Source organism: Xenopus tropicalis, chromosome 6, assembly GCF_000004195.4.
Source record: "Xenopus tropicalis strain Nigerian chromosome 6, UCB_Xtro_10.0, whole genome shotgun sequence".
Classification (NCBI taxonomy): domain Eukaryota; kingdom Metazoa; phylum Chordata; class Amphibia; order Anura; family Pipidae; genus Xenopus; species Xenopus tropicalis.
Genome location: NC_030682.2, coordinates 26139803 through 26160108, shown reverse-complemented (window position 1 = coordinate 26160108; position 20306 = coordinate 26139803). Strand labels below are relative to the sequence as shown.

At 41.7% G+C, this 20306-nt stretch overlaps 1 protein-coding gene across 11 annotated transcripts in view; it reads left to right on the top strand.

The window, feature by feature from the left end:
- kiaa1217 (sickle tail protein homolog) overlaps nt 1–20306 on the top strand; it is a 255530-nt gene that overhangs the window by 34311 nt on the left and 200913 nt on the right. The window contains exon 1 of one of the 11 annotated variants that reach the window (XM_004915438.4): nt 5768–6015. The exons of 9 other annotated variants lie outside the window; for them this stretch is intronic. The gene's annotated coding sequence lies outside the window, so the exon portion shown is untranslated. Of the gene's footprint in view, nt 1–5767; nt 6016–20306 lie in introns of those variants that run through there. One more of the 11 variants, XM_012965646.3, reaches the window with a different exon arrangement.

The window sequence follows — 20306 nt, the reverse complement described above, 5'->3', positions numbered from 1 at the left end:
GGGCCTATTTTCTGTCCCAGTCTGAGCCTGGTTAAGGTACAGGGAAGACTGGTGCAGAGCTTGTGGCAGATCAGGCCAATGAAATACAGACCAGGGAGCTCTGCCCAATGCTGCCCGTTACTCAGGATATTTGGGTGCATTTTTTGTCATTTTTATTGGGGGAATTAACATTAAGTAAGGTGCTCGTTATAGGGAGCAGAAGACTGGGTTGTTACTGCGGGTGACTGGGTGGGTAGAAATAGGGTGACTAGTAAAACACCTGTGTGAATTAGCATGTCTGGTTTAGGGCACACATTACAGTAATGACTGAATACTGGTCATAGCAAAATAACATTAATATCCTATTCATATTTGCACCTGTCCCCTGCCTATAATGTTACTTTTCTTCCTGTTGGGGGCGCTATTCTGCAATTGATTTTCTACAGTCTTTCATTCCTACATGGCTAATTGTATTGCAGCCATAACTCCCCAATAGTACGCAACCAGGGAATGTAGATCCATGGAAACTGATTAGCACATATTATTTATATACAGTATATCCGTAATGTATATATTGTTGTCCTGCTGTTTGTAACAAATAAACCATGTTTGTCTACATAGAAATATAAACTCTAAAAGCAGATAGAAACCTTTTTATCCATTGAGTTCCTTTTATTCTGTGCCGAGGACAGGCTTATGCCCCTACCCACTCTCCGTGGGGAACAACGGTAAAAAAATGGAAAATCTAGCAAATAATAATATTATGTAAAATATGAAATGGCAAAAGCAGATTCCAGAAGGAGTTATTGTGGGGGACACATCCTGCCATGCTTCTAAGAAAATACAAGGAAGCTGCGGTTAATGGTTCTGTTATTTTGTGCAATGGAGGAATACTTAACATGAATACTTGTGTGACCTCTGTGACCCATATTCACATTCCCACAAGCCTCTTTAGGGAGTAACACAGGAAGAAGGGAGTGGACATAGAACACAAGCAATGATATGCCATTACATAAATGGGTATATTGAACTTAAGTTTTGCTAATGGACACTTTAACTCTGATATTGTTTTTCCGTATCAGCTTGGTATGTACTGGATTGAAAACACCTTGCTTCTTCTCTATCCCAGCACCCAGTGTCACCTGCTTTTATCCTCTATGATTGTCATAGGCAACAAATAAATATGTTGGCATAATTCACAAATGGATCCTAAATACAACACAGAAAGTTACAGTATATTCACTTTTCATGTGGCCAAGTCTTCTTCTTCTGTCTACTGTCATAAAACAACAGTACTGCTGTGCTTTGTGGCTAAGAATCCAGACTGCAGTTGTCAGGGATCTTACCTGTTTACGTTACAGCAGGATTGTCAGGCTTAAAGGAGAATGCAAGTCAAAATGTAAAAAGCGTACTGCCCAATAGTCCTCCTATTGTTTAGTAAAAACCCCACACTTTTGGCTCACCTAATCAAATATTTACTCAGTCACACTTACTTCACATTTTCTAGAACAGGCAGCCATCTCTAAACAGGTATTCTCCCTTCCTTTCCCTCCTTGCTTCATACTGCACATGTGTTTCATTCCCTCCCCCCCCTCCCCTCTGCCAGATCCGCTTCTGATTGGCTGGTGGGCATGTGTAGCTCAGAACAGGAGACAGGATCAAGTTACACACATGCTCAGAGAATAGGAAGGCTGCCGCTGGCACCTACAGGAAGGGGAGAGAGATTTCAGTGATGTCACTGTAGGCTTCACACTGCTGTAGGCTGCCAGCACCATATCTCAGAGAAGCAAGCAGGGATCTGGGAATTAACCTTATATTAACCTTTCATTGTCCTTTAAGGATTATGGGACATGCAAGGCTGTATTTCATCCCCAGGCCCCCCTTGCCATAAATCCAGGCCTGGGGACATGTAGCATCTTAATAGCCCTGTTTCTTCCTATATTAAAATTGATATTAACCACTACTACTTGTCTATGATCTCCTTCCGGAGCTTTAGATGGGATGTATGTGAAACTATAAGCAAATGCAATATCACAGGCTCCTGAGTGTTTTGAAGTAAGAATTGCAGCGGTGTTGCACGCGCCTGTGTTTTCAGGCAATTCCCATCCAAGAATATAGCAGTTAGTTATGGACTGGGCCCAACAGAGAATGTCTCAGCCAGGGGCGGGCCGAGCCGACCAGGTGCCCTAGACAACCCGGTCGGCCACCTCGCCCCTGCACCTGCGCATCGCACCACCCCCCCCCCCCGTGCATTCTGGCGCGCATGCGCAGTTTTCGCACGGGGGCGGGGGGTGTTGCAATACGAGACGCAATGGAGTACAGACTAGGGGTAGGTAGGAGAGGCTCCTGCCTAGCGCCCCCCAATCGTTGCGCCCTAGGCAGCTGCCTCTTCTGCCTACCCCTAGTTCCGGCCCTGGTCTCAGCCAAGGCTCACTCTCACAACAATTGAATGTTAGGGTCTATAATGAAAAAAATGAAATTGTGCCTTGTTTTAGAATATTACTCTACATCATACTAGTTAACTCAAAGGTGAACAACCCCTTTAACTTGTAACAGAATTGTATAATTTTAAATAAAAACTCACATTTTTTCTTTGCCAACCCCCCCCCCAAAGGTTTAAACCAGTCAGCTGTGCTTCCTATTGTACATATTTTATTCATTGTAAATGCAATATACTGTATATTTAGTTCTGCTACACAAGAGTTTATACTCATATACTGAGGCTTAAGGATGTCACTTGTGTTACACAATTAAAACTTGTATTATTAGAAATAACTTATACCATCTAATTTAAAAGTGCTCACTTTTGCAATTCACATTAATTATTTATTTTGGTTTTCATTTTGTCACAGCCGGTGGAACTGTTATTCCAAATGAATTATATGAGTGGTGTAAAAACTGATAATATCTTGGAAAGGGGAAAAAAATAATAAAAATTACAAAAATGCTCAGAAGAGCATGTTAAACAATTTTACATTTGTTTTGAGGGTTTTAATTTCCATTAACATATGAGAATATTAGGGGTACTTTGGTTCATAGGAAGAAATTGGTATAGGGGTGTATTCAGTACAGCAGAGGTAACCAGGTTGTTAGTGAGCAGCTGGTTCCAGGGGGTATTTACATTGGTACCAAAGGCTTGGCAGCAGCCTTGTCACTGTTGAAAGTAATGTCTGTGTATTTAAGTCAGGTTTTGGTGTGACTTGTACTTTTTGTGCTCCACCACACCAAAGACCCCTCTGATCATATGTGCAGCTTTCTGCAGGCAGTACCTGCTTTGGCTAGACCTGCATGTGGGATACCATGTATGAACACCACCTTGGTGCACTTGCCCTTGCCATTGGCACAGGTACCAGGCAGTTTGCTTGCAGCGGGAGCCAGACGTTGGTACACGGGGTATTGCAATTATATAGCAGAGAGCTGACATGCCCCCAGGCCTTGTGTTGCTCTTACAGTCTTTCATCCTAGCAGAAAACAGCTGCAGTGTACGGGTCAGACACAAGCCCAACTGGAGGGATATGATCGGACTGAGCAGGGGAGATTACTTTCCACGTTCTTGATTGTTTCTTGGCAAAAGGAAGCAAAAGTTTTAAATAGATTTTATGTCCCAACATATTTGTTGAATTTTATGTCCCAACATATACCAGTATTTGTTTTGAGATCATGTGATACTGTAATATGTCACAGGGCAACTCCATTCAACTTATTTTGTGACTTCTGAAGGCCATTGGTTGCACCAGAGATTAAAGGTGGCCATACACGCACCGATAATATCGTACGAAACCTCGTTTCGTACGATATTCGGTGCGTGTATGGTATGTCGGCGAGTCGACCGATATCACAGGAAGCTGCTATCGGCCGACTCGCCGATCGGACCAGTTTGAAAATTTTGATCGGGCGCCATAGAAGGAGCCTGACCAAAATTTCCCTTCATCGCTGAATCGGCAGAAGGAGGTAGAAATCCTATTGTTTCTACCTCCTTACCTGCCGATTCAGCCCTGAATGGTGTGTGGCGGATCTGACGATGTTTCATGCGACCGATGGCCAGCTTAACTTAGAGCACATGTATCAAACACAAGGCCCGCGGGCCGAATACATCCCTTCTGGTTGTTTTATGCGGCCCCTGGTGACTGTGCTCAACCAATCGCCTGACTGCACTCTGACTGTGCCTGACTGTACAATATCTTAATAAAAAATTTGGGCCGCGACTTAGCCTGTGTTTGAGATTTCGGCCCCCTTATGTGATTGAGTTTGACACCCCTGAATAGAGGTTCTTCTAGACATGCCTAGTCAAATAAAACTTATTACACAGTCATATTCTGGGAAGATATGAAACAAACTTTTCATGTCCCATGACCCCACATCACACCATTTCATAACAAAAATTGAAACAAGAAACAATTCCTTTCTTTGATAACATGGGAATTACCCAGAAGGGTTGCTCTCTGAGGTTTATTTGTATTTATTGACTGGCTGCCAACAGTAAGTGTCCTTAGGGTGGACCCCAGTGGTGAGGACCCAGGTGCGGGTGTTTCTCCTATAAGGTGAGTCGAGATTTCTTTTTTCAAGTTTGCAGGAAACTTACCTGAACTCATATTATTTAACAGGACATCTGTCTTTTAGGAACACAGGAGTGATCTTTCCACTAATGATCCTACCTTCCCTTTCAGACTAGATCACGGAAGGTACAGGAAAAGTCCCAGTCAGTTGGGCTCTACCTCCTTGGGTGGCAGAATAGCCCCAAACTATCTAATTATTAAACTGCAGGTTGCAGTTCTTTATTCTAATTGAACTACAACTCTCAGCTATTGGAAGCTGGAGGTTTTACCATACACAGTATTTCACAGTTACTGACACCATTATGTTTTACAGCAGGTATCACAACCTTTCTTACTTACTTGTGAGCCACAGTGAAATGTAAAAAGACTTGGAGAGCAACACAAGCACCATAAAAGTTCATGGAGGAGCCAAATAAGGGCTGTGATTGGCTATTAGGCAGCCTCTATGGACACTATCAGCTTACAGGGGGCTTTATTTGGTAGGAAATCTTGTTTTTATCCAACCAAAACTTGCCCCCAAGTCAGGAATTCAAAAATAACTACCTGGTTTGGGGGCACTGAGAGCAACATCCAAGGGGTTGGGGAGCAACATGTTGCCCCCGAGCCACTGGTTGGGGAACACTGTTTTACAGTATACAACATTTTACAGTTACTTAGTCTATCCTGCCTTTCTGTATACAACAGCATATGACTCCATCTTGACTTATTATACACATCATTTTCCAGTTACTGGCACTGACTTATTATATACATTATGCTTTAGCTCTTGTTATATGCACATGTCATTCTCTTCCACACTAGCAACCCCTTCCCAAAAATAGATAAATCCGCAGTGTTGCCTGGGGGTTACTGACTATCCCACAGCATGCAATTGTTCTTTTGTGCATTTGCCCCATACCACTCTCCAGGTCTGAATTCGAATCTGTTGATTCTGGCAAATGTCAAAGCGGCTGCTGTAAGATGCCATAGACAGTCACTATTTATTGGGCTGGGGGGGCTGTTTGGGCCTCTGTGTACTTGAAATGCCAGGTCCTATTTTGAATCCCAGTCCAGACCTACAACTTTGGCAAGTACATTGCCCTGAACTGGGATTCCCAGAGGGTCCATGCAGCCTATCTCTACACCCAACGGCACGTATTCCTTAATAGGGACTGCTCAGCAGGAAATCCTCCATATGTTTTCCTTTAACTTGCGGAACTTCTGAGGCCTGCCTCAGACATCCTCACACGCTTGTACAATAACAGGAGTAGGGAAGAAGGGGGCGGCCGAGCAGGAAATGTCACAGATCAGCAAAGGGAAGGGGCACGGGAGTGAAAATCTTCTGGATCTTGCCCAGTACTCCCTGCCCATGTAATGGATAGCAGTATCTTCTAACCACTCCTGATCCAGCCAGAAGGACTCACGTACAATTCTACTCTTTTATTTTGCTGCCGTCTGAGATTCCCAGGGACTCCGCAGCCGGGATTAATCCGTGATGCATGTAAGTAAAGCTGGCTGCCTTCCTTGGCTCTGTATTGTTTTACAGTAATGTCAGGATTATGCTCACAGCTCTCTCTGCTTTTAGCCTGCTTGCCCTTTACTCCTGCCAAGGAACAATCAAGCTTACAACTAAGTTGCCTTGGAATACAAACTGATATCTATGGGAACATATACCCAAGAACTGTTACAATCATAGCACTCACTGCCAAACCATAAAGGGAAAATGCACGCTGTAATGCAGGTTGGGGACCTATTACCTGGAATGCTTCAGGCCTGGGGTTTTCCAGATAAGGGATCTTTCTGTAATTTGGATCATAATATAGCTTAGTTACCATCAAGTACAAGCTACTCTTTTATTATAGGGACAAAGGAAATCAATCAAAAATAAGAATTGTTTGCTTTAAAATGGGATTCCTGTGTCACAGAGCATTCTGGATAAAGGATTTTAGGAAAAAAGATAATAGATGGCAAATCTTACAAAGTTGTAAGTCAGAAACCCATGTAAGCACTGTCTATGCCATTCCCCCAGTGTAACTGATATTAGCCAGTCCTGAATTAATGCTTTAATGGGAATGTTGTTGTAGTACTGTTCAAATGTGGGTTTAGTTTTATAAAAGCAGATGGAAGATGATGCGCCAATACTTACTGAATGTAGAATGAGCCCCTACTTTATGATAATAGATCCCTTATGCTTTATAGTGTTTTAGCCTCTGTCTGTCACCCAGCTGTACCCTCATTTGCCCTAACGTTTACATCAAGTTGAATGAGCATTTATTAAAACATTTCTGTGATTTTCTGTGATGGAATTGCTACTGAAAGCAGTGTTTGCTTATCCCTTTTTGTTCTTTGACTCTTTAAACAGTGTACCAGAGTCAGCTCTCCTCCTAGTCTCTGCTGGCTTGCAACTTTGTTTCAGGAGTCAAAACCAGCAGTGCAGAGCATATAAACAACCTGATATATAAAGCATTGATAATGTGTAATAAATGTGTATTGGAAAGTTGTTTATAATTATATTTTCTCACACCTAGCTATGCCCAATTTGTCACCTGGTCCACCTTAAAAGGGTGAATAACTTTTAAGCTAACTTTTCATATGTTATAGAATGGCCTATTCTTAGCAACTTTTCAAATGTTTATATATATATATGTATATATATGTATATATATATATATATATATATATATATTGAAATATGTACCTTTTTTCCTCTTTTGACCCATTTCAGCTTTAGATGGGAGTCACTGACCCCAGCAACCAAAAAACTGTTCCTTTGTGAGGTTACCATTTTATTGGTACTATTACTTTTTATTACTTATCTTTCCTATTTTATTTTAATCCCTCATTAAAACCACTGCCTGGTTGCTAGGGTAACTTGTAGCCTAGCAACCAGATTGCTGCTGAAATTCCAAACTGGAGAGCTGCTGAACAAAAAGATAAATAAAAAAAGAAGACCAATTGCAAACCTTGCAAACCTGGGCATCAGGTGCTGCCATCCAGTAGCCTTGAGTAGCCTATTTAAAAAGGGATCCCGTTCTCAGCCTGAAAACTATAGGCCTGTTAGTCTGACATCAGTAGTAGGAAAACTTTTGGAAGGGGTAATAAGGGATAGGGTACTTGAATACATTGCAGTTCACAATACTATTAGTTTGTGCCAGCATGGTTTTATGCGTAACAGATCTTGCCAGACTAATTTAGTTGCCTTTTATGAGGAGGTGAGTAGGAACCTTGATGCTGGAATGGCAGTTGATGTCATCTACTTGGACTTTGCTAAAGCGTTTGATACAGTACCTCACAGAAGGTTAATGATCAAATTAAGGAATATTGGCCTAGAACATAATATTTGTAATTGGATAGAGAACTGGCTGAAGGATAGAGTACAAAGAGTGGTTGTAAATGGAACATTTTCTAATTGGACCAGTGTGGTTAGTGGAGTACCGCAGGGGTCAGTCCTTGGGCCTTTGCTGTTTAACTTGTTTATTAATGACCTGGAGGTGGGCATAGACAGTATTGTTTCTATTTTTGCTGATGACACTAAATTGTGCAAAACTATAAGTTCCATGCAGGATGCTGCCGCTTTGCAGAGCGATTTGACAAAATTAGATAACTGGGCAGCAAACTGGAAAATGAGGTTCAATGTTGATAAGTGCAAAGTTATGCACTTTGGTAGAAATAATATAAACGCAAACTATCTACTGAATGGTAGTGTGTTGGGGGTTTCCTTAATGGAGAAGGATCTAGGGGTTTTTGTTGATAACAAGTTGTCTAATTCCAGGCAGTGTCATTCTGTGGCTACTAAAGCAAATAAAGTGCTGTCTTGTATAAAAAAGGGCATTGACTCAAGGGATGAGAACATAATTTTGCCCCTTTATAGGTCCCTGGTAAGGCCTCACCTTGAGTATGCAGTGCAGTTTTGGGCTCCAGTCCTTAAGAAGGATATTAATGAGCTGGAGAGAGTGCAGAGACGTGCAACTAAACTGGTTAAGGGGATGGAAGATTTAAACTATGAGGTTAGACTGTCGAGGTTGGGGTTGTTTTCTCTGGAAAAGAGGCGCTTGCGAGGGGACATGATTACTCTGTACAAGTACATTAGAGGGGATTATAGGCAGTTGGGGGATGTTCTTTTTTCCCATAAAAACAATCAACGCACCAGAGGTCACCCCTTTAGATTAGAGGAACGGAGCTTCCATTTGAAGCAGCGTAGGTGGTTTTTCACGGTGAGGGCAGTGAGGTTATGGAATGCCCTTCCTAGTGATGTGGTAATGGCAGATTCTGTTAATGCCTTTAAGAGGGGCCTGGATGAGTTCTTGATCAATCAGAATATCCAAGGCTATTGTGATACTAATATCTACAGTTAGTACTAGTGGTTGTATTTATAGTTTATGTATGTGAGTATAGATTGGTAGGTGTGGGTTAGGTGTGCTGGGTTTACTTGGATGGGTTGAACTTGATGGACACAGGTCTTTTTTCAACCCTATGTAACTATGTAACTATGTAACTATGTAACTAAACCAGCCTCAGGGGTTAAACAGAATGAGCTGAGGATGAATTTGTTGTTCATTTCCTTAGGGCTTTTCAGAAACTGCTAAGAGAATGATTTTGGGATAGAATATTGTAGCATCAAACTTTCAAACATTCTTCCTATGCCAGGCAAATTGATTGTACATTTGGCACGGGCGAGAGGTTAGCCTTACCGCTTACGTCCTAATAAAAGCTGCTGCCGCCTCCACCGCCGCACAATACAACAATATTTGCATTGATTTTCAGCCAGGGATTTTTTCCCCCCCTTAGAAAACTAATTTAGTATATAGGAAATATAAAATATGCTGCTGTAATAGCTCCAATTTCCCTGCCCTAATATTGCTTAGAAATGATGAATGTGTGGGTGTGATGGATTTGATTTGTGTCACCTAAGGGGAAATTCATGGCGGAGGAATTTTCAGGCTCACAGTGATTGTTGATTGTGCATTTCTACCCTTGCCCACCTATAGCCACGCTCCGTCCTGCAGCAAGTACATTGGCACATTGTTTGTTATTAAAGGGTAACTAAATAGAAATAGACATTTTTTCAATGGAAAATTCAAAACCAGTAGTTAAAGTATCTTACCCATGTCTGAGCAGCTCTTCCCAAAAGACACTTATATATTATATATAGACCTATATAGACCTCCTATATTGACCATATTTGTATCAATACAGTTAGTCCTTACATCTGCAAATGTATAAAACAAAACTAGAACAAAGGGTCCCCAGAATTTATGGCGCACACAGGAATCTGCCGAGTTCTACTTAGCATGTTATCCACCACTTGTTATCCCCCAAACACAACTTATTGAAAAGAAAACATAATTTCAAGCAACTTTGCAATATACATCAATTTAAAAATATGCAGCCTTTTCATTTGTAATGTAATAATATGGTTTGGAACAGTTCCCTAAGCCCCGCCCCCTGTTCCCCTGCTGATCTCAAATAAAATGTAACAGTAGTCGCCTGCCCTCAGCCTGCCTTCAGCCTGCATCCTCCCAATCCCACAATTCCCTGCACACTTGATGTAAATAAGAAAAGGAACATCACAGTGCAATGCATTGTGGGTTATGTAGTTTCCACATGTCTGTAAGCTGTGGAGAAGTTGTTGCAATTTATAACATCAGTGTTTTAGTCCCTCCTCCCCTGTTTTGCAGCTGGATTTCAGCATATAAAATGGTATTTATTATACTTTTTTAAGGAACAGATTACAGTGATAGGTATAGTAGGGGTTTCTGTGTTGTGTGGGGCTCTTACCTTTTGGTTCAGAAGCTGGATTTCTCCTTTAATATACATTTGTGAAGATTCTCGTTCATCCAGGTCATGTTATATCTGTAGTAATAAGTCAAATCAATTGGACTTGTGTTTCCTTGGCTGACTGGCTTTCTCAGTTCAGAATTGAGAAAGCCAGTTGGATCACTGGCAAAAAGCCTTAAAAAAAAACACAGCAAGTCCAGTTGATTTGGCTTATTACTACAGATATCCTCCAATATACATTTGAAATACCCCAAATCACCTTTTTAACCCCTTCTTGGCATCAGGCCAAACTTGGCACCTGTTTTTACACCTGGTGATATAACTGCATCTATCATAGATGGCCACTACAGTCTGTATTTATCCATTGCTAGAACAGAACCGTAGGTAGCAGCGATGATATATTAGAATGTATCGTTGGAAAACACCATGCAGTTGTATAGGGGTAATGTGTGCACCCTATTCTTTAGGTGCAAGTTGGCTGCGCCCATTGATGCTGGTCTGTCAGGGAACCCTGGATCTACTGCCTGGTCCAGAGGTTGCTCAGGGTTCCTCTGCATCAATACGTGCAACGGGAAGCAGAAAGGAAAAGGAATGAGCAGCACTGAAAGCAACTATTCTGATGCAAGTAGCTTTAATGGATGGAGTTTTACTTCTGCAACTCAGACCAACTGCATTTGTGGTCATAAATGACTCCCTTGTACGTTTTTATGGAGCTTTGCCCGTGAATGGCACGGTTTATTGATATGATGTTGCGTGCCAGCAGCTGTCTGATTGCCACGTGTTGCCTAGTAATAATCAGTGCGGACGAAAGCCAAATAGAAGAGTAGAACCTATGGTGCTGGCACTATGGGCCTTAGATAGTAAGATCAATGCCACTTATACTTTGCAGAGCAACTAATGTGGTTACTCTCATTTATATATGGCAGTAGCTTCAAATATCCAGATAAATCAGGCTCTAGGCATATTGTGTTACAAGCATTTATAGAGTAGTAAACTGAATGTACAGATTACTTACCAAAAGGATACATTTTTCCCTGGATTAAGATTGCAGCACGTTGCTGCAAAAATAAGCCACACCCACTTTAAAAGCTCCACCCTTTAAGGGGAAATGTAAAAAGAAAATGTTGCTTCCAGTCTAATAACTCTCAATACACCAATATACCAGTAAGCATGTCTTTCTGTCCTGCCAATTTTTTCTGTGCAAGTTTCACATAGTAGCAGTCAAAGCAATCACAAGAAAGTCAGAGTTTCACATATAAATGTACTATAACATCCACCTAGTTATGATATGCAATGTTCATATTATATAATAGCTAGGCGATCCACATGTAAACACCCCTGAATTTCATGTTTATTTACTTGAAATGTAATTTTAGGAGTAGCAAGTAGGGGGCACTGTTGATTCAAGAGGAAAATAGATTCTCTAACAGAGAGGAAGGTTAGAATACTTAATGATTGCTTATGTGTTTTTGTCCATATTCCCTACACATTGGGGATGCATGGAAACAGTTGGACCTTGAAGATCATTTCAGTAATATCTCCAACACAAAAAACAGCAGAGTTTCTTAAATGTGAATTCCTACTACCAGTAAACCAGCTTGATAAAGCCTATAATGCGACTGCTGACTGTGAATTGGATAATATAAAGGTCATCTTTGTAGAATTTTCCAATATGCCATGAATTCAGTCTACTTACATAGTGAGCAGGCACCTTGGCTATTCTTTTCAATACCAAAATTAACTCCATTAAAAATACGCTCCTCTTCCAAGAGGCTCCCTAATAGGGACTCGGTTCTCATTGTAGTCCTTCCCTTGGCAATGTCAGTAAGAGTTAAGGATCCGACTGTCTAAATGATCTTCTTACAAGACCTTTGGGTCATCAAATAGGGACAGTAGCCCCAGCAGCTGCTTGAAGGCCCAGGGGTATACATAGCCCAGTAAGGGCCCAATAAGGTCCTGATATATATATATATGTCTAACGATGGCTTAAATCTTGGAGCTAAAACCTTATTTGGGGCAGCAGGATAGAGGAAGAGTTGGGCGCTAGACTATATTTGACAGCTTTGTGTACTCTGCCCATTCCTGTTCTATATAGCAACGGCACACTCGCTTGTGCAAACACATAGATAAGCGGGCACTTAATAGCAGCGCAACCCACTGCATAATATTGGCTGGGAAATGTTACAATAAATCCACAGCTATAATAGAGAGCAGCACAGTCTGACATTTACTGAGAGTGGAAAGCAAGAAGATGGTTATTTATATAAAAGAAGGGAAAATGAAATGTATTATGTTCTGCGTGTTGACCTTTCATGTTGTGAGATCATATCTCTACAGGACACTTCCTAAATGCTTTGATTTATGTCTCGCTATGGTTCTGCGGCGGCACAATCTGGATAAAGGCTAGAGTTAAAAATATATTAAAAAAAATATTATTATTGATTCTTTTCTATAAAATATTCACAGAGTATGTTTCTCATCTTGTAATACTCTGATACTGTACCTTTAGTGTGGCCACTGGAGTCATTGTTTGCCCTTTACTTTATAAACTTCCACTGCAGTTTGATTTAAACTCGGACAGATGAAAGAACACATTATTCAGAGCTGAAATGATCTTCATATAGATGTGAATTGCAAAAGTACGTAGAAGGGCAATGTGCTAAATCAAAAAATATATATATATACAAAGTTGAAATCAAGCACTAATCAGTAATCAATAAACAATTCTGCTAATACGAAAGGGAGAGTTTAGTTCATACCAAATATATAGTGGAGACCCGGGTATCAATACCCCGCGTCTATCACCCAAGTTGAAGGCAAGCAGGGGAGTCACTGAATAATGGAAAAGGCTCACCGTATTCCAAAGGGGGTTTGGATGCTCAGGGCCCCGAACCCGTAGCCAAGGATGCCTAACATACTCTTGACACTCTTGGTGTAATGAATCTATTGATTCTAACTCCAAACAGGTAACACCAAGTGCACCGGTGTTACCTGTCTGGAGTTAGAAGAGCAATGTGAGCAATATTTCATTCATTTGTTTTTGAGGCTTTAGTTTTGCTTTAAACAGTCATAATTAGCAGGGATCTCAGAAATATATCTTAAGGGGTAAGATATATTGTGGGTAAACACAGGCCAAGAATTTTCCCCTACACTTAAATCACCGCTCTTCTGTCTCTGCACTTGGAGACAATATGTTGGTCAAGGTGCAGGTACAAGGGGCAGGTTTCAGCTCTGAAACGAGTATGCATTTTGTGCCAAAATCTGCTCCTAATGCCTGCACCCAAGCCGAAGCAGTGGGTCCGGGTGCAGACATAGAAGAGCGCTGATTTAAGTGTAGGGGTGGCTTCCACCATGTGGGGCATAAGCCTGAACCTATGTTCATCAGGTTAGAAGCAATTACCTTCAATGAATAGCATCAATAGATTCATTACACTCTAATAACTTCAGACCACATCCATGGGCAACTCTTTGTAAGGCTCTGGTCTTACTGGGTTCAAACCACATATTGTGGTCTAACATTTACTCAAGGCCCCATTAATACATTAAAATGTTACTGATATGTGAAAATATTGTCATGTCATCAAGAGTCAGGAGTGTCAAGAGTATGTTAGGCATCCAGCAACTGTTCACCCTATATACTGATGGCCTTCAGGCTTGGCTTCCAGAAATATCTAGGGCAGCAAATAAACACTGACCCCAAATATTACGCAAATGACCTCTATATATGACCCCTTTTACTGGATTGTGTATTTTAGAGTGGGGGGGGCAACAGAAGGAGGCTATAGTAGGTTATGAGACAATGGCAGTTTAAGGGAGTTATGGAAGACTGGAAGTACAAGGTGATTCAATTCATAGAAAGTAGGGCAAAACAAAGATAATTATCACTTTGCTTCTTACTATTCCAGTTTGACAAATACAACCCGGATTCCAAAAAAGTTGGGACACTAAACAAATTGTGAATAAAAACTGAACGCAATGATGTGGAGGTGCCAACTTCTAATATTTTATTCAGAATAGAACATAAATCACGGAACAAAAGTTTAAACAGAGAAAATGTACCATTTTAAGGGAAAAATATGTTGATTCAGAATTTCATGGTGTCAACAAATCCCAAAAAAGTTGGGACAAGGCCATTTTCACCACTGTGTGGCATCTCCCCTTCTTCTTACAACACTCAACAGACGTCTGGGGACCGAGGAGACCAGTTTCTCAAGTTTAGGAATAGGAATGCTCTCCCATTCTTGTCTAATACAGGCCTCTAACTGTTCAATCCTCTTGGGCCTTCTTTGTCGCACCTTCCTCTTTATGATGCGCCAAATGTTCTCTATAGGGGAAAGATATAGACTGCAGACTGGCCATTTCAGTACCTGAATCCTTCTCCTACGCAGCCATGATGTTGTGATTGATGCAGAATGTGGTCTGGCATTATCTTGTTGAAAAATGCAGGGTCTTCCCTGAAAGAGATGACGTCTGGATGGGAGCATATGTTGTTCTAGAACCTGAATATATTTTTCTGCATTGATGCTGCCTTTCCAGACATGCAAGCTGCCCATGCCACATGCACTCATGCAACCCCATACCATCAGAGATGCAGGCTTCTGAACTGAGCGTTGATAACAACTTGGGTTGTCCTTGTCCTCTTTGGTCCGGATGACATGGCGTCCCAGATTTCCAAAAAGAACTTCAAATCGTGACTCGTCTGACCACAGAACAGTCTTCCATTTTAAATGATCCCTGGCCCAGTGAAAACACCTGAGCTTGTGGATCTTGCTTAGAAATGGCTTCTTCTTTGCACTGTAGAGTTTCAGCTGGCAACGGCGGATGGCACGGTGGATTGTGTTCACTGACAATGGTTTCTGGAAGTATTCCTGAGCCCATTCTGTGATTTCCTTTACAGTAGCATTCCTGTTTGTGGTGCAGTGTCGTTTAAGGGCCCGGAGATCACGGGCATCCAGTATGGTTTTACGGCCTTGACCCTTACGCACAGAGATTGTTCCAGATTCTCCAAATCTTCGGACGATGTTATGCACAGTTGATGATGATAGATGCAAAATCTTGGCTTCTGAGAGACACTGCCACTCTGAGAAGCTCTTTTTATACCCAATCATGTTGCCAATTGACCTAATTAGAGTTATTTGGTCTTCCAGCTCTTCGTTATGCTCAAATTTACTTTTTCCAGCCTCTTATTGCTACTTGTCCCAACTTTTTTGGGATTTGTTGACACCATGAAATTCTGAATCAACATATTTTTCCCTTAAAATGGTACATTTTCTCAGTTTAAACTTTTGTTCCGTGATTTATGTTCTATTATGAATAAAATATTAGAAGTTGGCACCTCCACATCATTGCGTTCAGTTTTTATTCACAATTTGTTTAGTGTCCCAACTTTTTTGGAATCCGGTTTGTACATTAGAGCAGTGATCCCCAACCAGTGGCTCTCTAGCAACATGTTGCTCCCCAAACCCTTGGATGTTGCTCCCAGTGGCCTCAAAGTAGGAGCTTATTTTTGAATTTATAGCTTGGAGGTAAGTGTTGATCCTTCTATAGGCTGCCAGTCCACATAGGGGCTACTAAATATCCAATCATAGCTCTTGTTTGCACCCCAAAGACCCTTTTTTTCTATGCTTGTGTTTCCCCCAACACTTTTTCCATTTGAATGTGGCTCAGGAGTATATAAAGTTTGGGGATCCCTGCATTGGACAAATACACAGGGAAAATAGGGAAAGAAGGTACGGTATGCCTTTAAAAAAGATGTTAAAGGAATTCATTATATATTTATATAATGATACATATATAAATATATATATAGGTACAAACAGTTCATAAGCTGCACACAAAAAGTCATAAACGATACCTGGGTGCCAGGGCAGTGTAGGAATGTCTAGGAAAGCGGAATAGACCGGCACTCACAGCGGCTGTCCCTGATGAAAGTTCCTGTAGGAACTGAAACGTCGGACTAATAAAGAACCTCACTTCTCTACTAATCGTTTAAAGCCTCTGATGTTAAAATAGCCTGTGAGTGCCGGTCTGTTCCGCTTTCCTAAATATATATATATATATATATATATATGCAATTTTAGTAATTTGAGGTCACTGATTAGAATATAAATGATCTGTTGGTTATCTGTCCTTTTATAATATAAAGTTCTCCTATAATATATGGAAATATTTCCCCTTATCCATCTGTCTGACAGCAAATGTAAATGTCTCCAAGCTTCACTTCATAACAAGCTAACAAATTCCATGAAAGTAAAAATACCTTCCAACTTTAATATGAGCAGGAAGGGAGGGAGGGGGGGATGTCACTAAAGCCTTTAAGTATATTTTTTAAGTCCTAAGTAGATTGTCATTGCGTTCCAGCTGTGAATAGCACTCATTAAGCTGTGCTAAAACACACCGATTCCTTCGGGGGATTTTTGGCTTCGGGCATTACTGGAAATGACTGTTACACGCTAATGTACTTATTACCACATTCAGATCTCCGCGGCGAGCATCGTGTAATATTTTCTCTGTAGTTTAAGCAAGGCAGGAAAAAAAATGATTGTTTGCTTTCATCTCAGTTATCACTTGGCTCCCTGAGATATTCATTCGCTTCGGAAGCAGTTTTTTTACCTCTGATAGACAAGGAATGTCAGACTCATAAGGGCTTATTTACAACCACAAGTGCGGTCACACTCAAATGAACACAAATGTTGCATCTGTCCAGGGCGGGACTGGGCCACCGGGACCCCAGGAAAATACCCAATGGGCGCCAATGGCCCAGACCTGACCCTGTTGCTGCTTCCCCTGCCCACTGTTGTCCTCCCCTGATGTGTTTCACACAGGGTCGGACTGGGCGGCCGGGACACCGGGAAAAGACCCGTCCCTTACCTGCGGTCCCCTTACCCGACCATTCCTCCCCTGACGTGTTAAATTTATGCGCTAAGGGGAGGACGTCGGGTGGGGGGCCCTGCAAGAGGGGTTAGGGGAGCCCCTCCCTATGGGGGGGTGCGGTGTGGGCACCTGCAGGGCCCCTGGGGCGGGAGCCCTGGTTGGCCCTGCACTCCCCAGTCCGACCCTGGTTTCACATACGATCATTCAGGAGAGGACTTTGGCCGGCGGGGGTAGGGGTACCTGGCAGGGGAACGTGTCTGACAGAGGTACCTTGTGTGGGGGGGTGGAATTCATCACTGAAAATGAGGCCTCCTTTATTTCCACACTGTAGGCCATTGCAGCAATTCATGCAGTGCATTGTGGGTTATGTAGTTCCTGCATGCTGTCTGTAAGCTGTGGAGAAGTTGTTATAATTTGTAACATCAGTGTTTTAGTCCCTCCTCCCCTGCCAGAGCCTCAAATGATGCAGAAAGAGAAGAACTGTTTTGCAGATGGATTTCAGCATATATAAATAATATTTATTATATTTTTTATAGGTATATGAGGGGTTTCTGTGTTGTGTGGGGCTCTATAGGTAATTTTGGTTCCGATTCTGGTGTTTCCCTGTAAGCGAAGACTGGGCCTGAATAATCAATGTACTACTCTGACGAAAAAAAGTTGCACAGTTATTATATCACTTATTACTTTATCTGGTTCTACGGTACTCCCCTCCTCGATGCCTATGTATAATGTAATAAAGAAAAGAAGATATGTTGAAGTTTCGTTTTTAAATTCAAGTATTTATTAATTCATGTAGGTAACTATTCTCATGTTGGGACTCAAGCCTCCATTTGGTCGGTTTCCCATATTGAATTCATAGCCCAGAGGTATTTGCCCCAGTATAATCTTGACTTGGGAGTTATATGTACATATAAAATACAAACCCGACAAAATAACACTTTATCGCTGATTGCACATATTCCACTGGGCCCCATTGCGAGGGAAAGCAAACTCAATTCCCATCTATTCTGAATCACACGCGCTGCAGTCACATTTAATAAACTGGGCCGACATTATCTGGGGACGTGATTTAATTTTGCAGACTAATCATCAGACAGCTGTGCTTTAATCTTCAAATAGAAAGATAAAATGTCAGGGTGGAAACATGGCAAATCATCCCGCAGTCGCTTGCAAGCGCATCTCTTATTACAATGCAGCCCTTGCGTAATGTTCCCAGACTGATAGTATAACGCAGCCCTTTCCTGCCTCACATGGATCTGCTTGCATTATATGCAGATGTTATTGACTTGCCATTTAGATACTATACAATACGATACTTTGTAACAACTTTGCAATTGGTCTTTATTATTTGTTTTTTATAGTTTTTAAAGACTTCTGCCTCTTTTCAGCCTTTAAATTGGGGTCACTGACCCAGGCAGCCAAACAACTATTGCTCTGTGAGGCTACAATTTTATTGTTGTTGCTTTTTATTACTTGCTTTTTTTATTCATATCCCAGTCTCTTATTCAAACCAAGTCCTGGTTGCTAGGGGTAAAAGAGACTATAGCAATCAGATCGCTGAAATTCCAAAAAGCTGCTGAACAAAAAACTAACAAAACCAGAAAAAAAATTAAAAAATCAAGACCAATGGCAAATTCTCTCAGAATATCACCATCATACTACTGCCATTAGGGGAGTTAAGACACTCCCCACACCCCAGGGGCAGCAAAAATGGGGCCCCCATTCACCCCCCTCTGACATGAAAAAGCTACGTGGGGGGAGTGAGGTGGGCGGCATCAACTTGCCCGCCTCAGGCGGCCAGGACCCCTGAGGCGGAGCTGCCTTTAAGTTTAACACTAAGGGGTATATTTATGTGGAGTGAAGCTGGTGATGTTGCCCAGGGCAACCAATCAGCAATTAGGTTTCAACAGTTAGAGAACCAAAGCAAATCTAATTGGCTGCTATGAGCAACATCACCGGTAATGTTTCAATCCACTTTTTACAGAGCATGATAAATATACCCCTATGGTTTTTCTCTGATGTCAGAGAGATAAGATGATGACATTTTTAAGCCGTGACATCACTAATGTATCCCGAGTAACAGGAAATACCTGCAGTTTAGGGATATGGCAGGTATTCTAGGTATTTCTTAACAACAGTTCCAAGAATCCTCTGACCATGCATAATGCATGACATTCTAAGTATTTCTAATACGCTAGTATTTGTCCAAATAAAACTATACAGGGATGTTCCACCTGCAGTCAACAAGAGGGGTCACTTACTACATGCAGGGCAGGGAGCAAAGCGGCAGCATAACTACCCCATTGGCCCCTCTGTAGATTTTTTGGAGGAGGGGCCTGGCACGAACAGAAACAGCGATCTGCCGCCCATAACCTCCCTACATGTGTCCCCATCAGCTCTAACTTTTAGATAAGAGAGCAGGGGACGTAAGTGGGCTAGTATAGATTTTACAACTATACAGGAAGCAAAACCTGTGGTCTGGCCCCCCTGTGCCCCAGGCCCCCCAACAACTGCAGGGTTTACTTTATAGTGACGTCACTGTTGCCCATACCCTAACTTAGATATTATTCAGATGGGCAAGTTATGGAGCACCAGCATGCACAGGCCACAACGGAGTCCTCTACTTACCCACCTGCCCTAGGGCAACTGTTAGTGATAGGGCATCCCTGCACCAACCTGCCACTAGGTGGAGTGCACAGACAGATACAAGTATTTTTGAATAATCATTAAGGGGCACACTTTTGTACCCCTTAGTGGTCTGTCACTTCTGGGTCATAGGAAATTACCCCTCTAGACAGTGAGGCTTATTCATATTTATTTATTTTTTATTGCTTATCTTTCTTTTCTGACCCTCTCCTATTCATCTTCCAATCTTTCTTCCAAACTGCTGCCTTGTTGCTAGGCAAGATAATGCCCTATCAACCAGACAGCAGTTAAAATTCTAAACCTGAAGAACCAAAGATGTAAATATTTCAAAATGAAGACCAGTTACAAATTGGCATAAAATACCGCTGTCTTTTTTTTTTTATTTATTCTAACAGTTCATTTTGAGATTAAATTCCCCTTTAACTGGATTTCAAGAAAGGAGAGCATCAGTAGATTAATGACAGAGGCTGAAATCAATGGCGACTAACAAGCGCC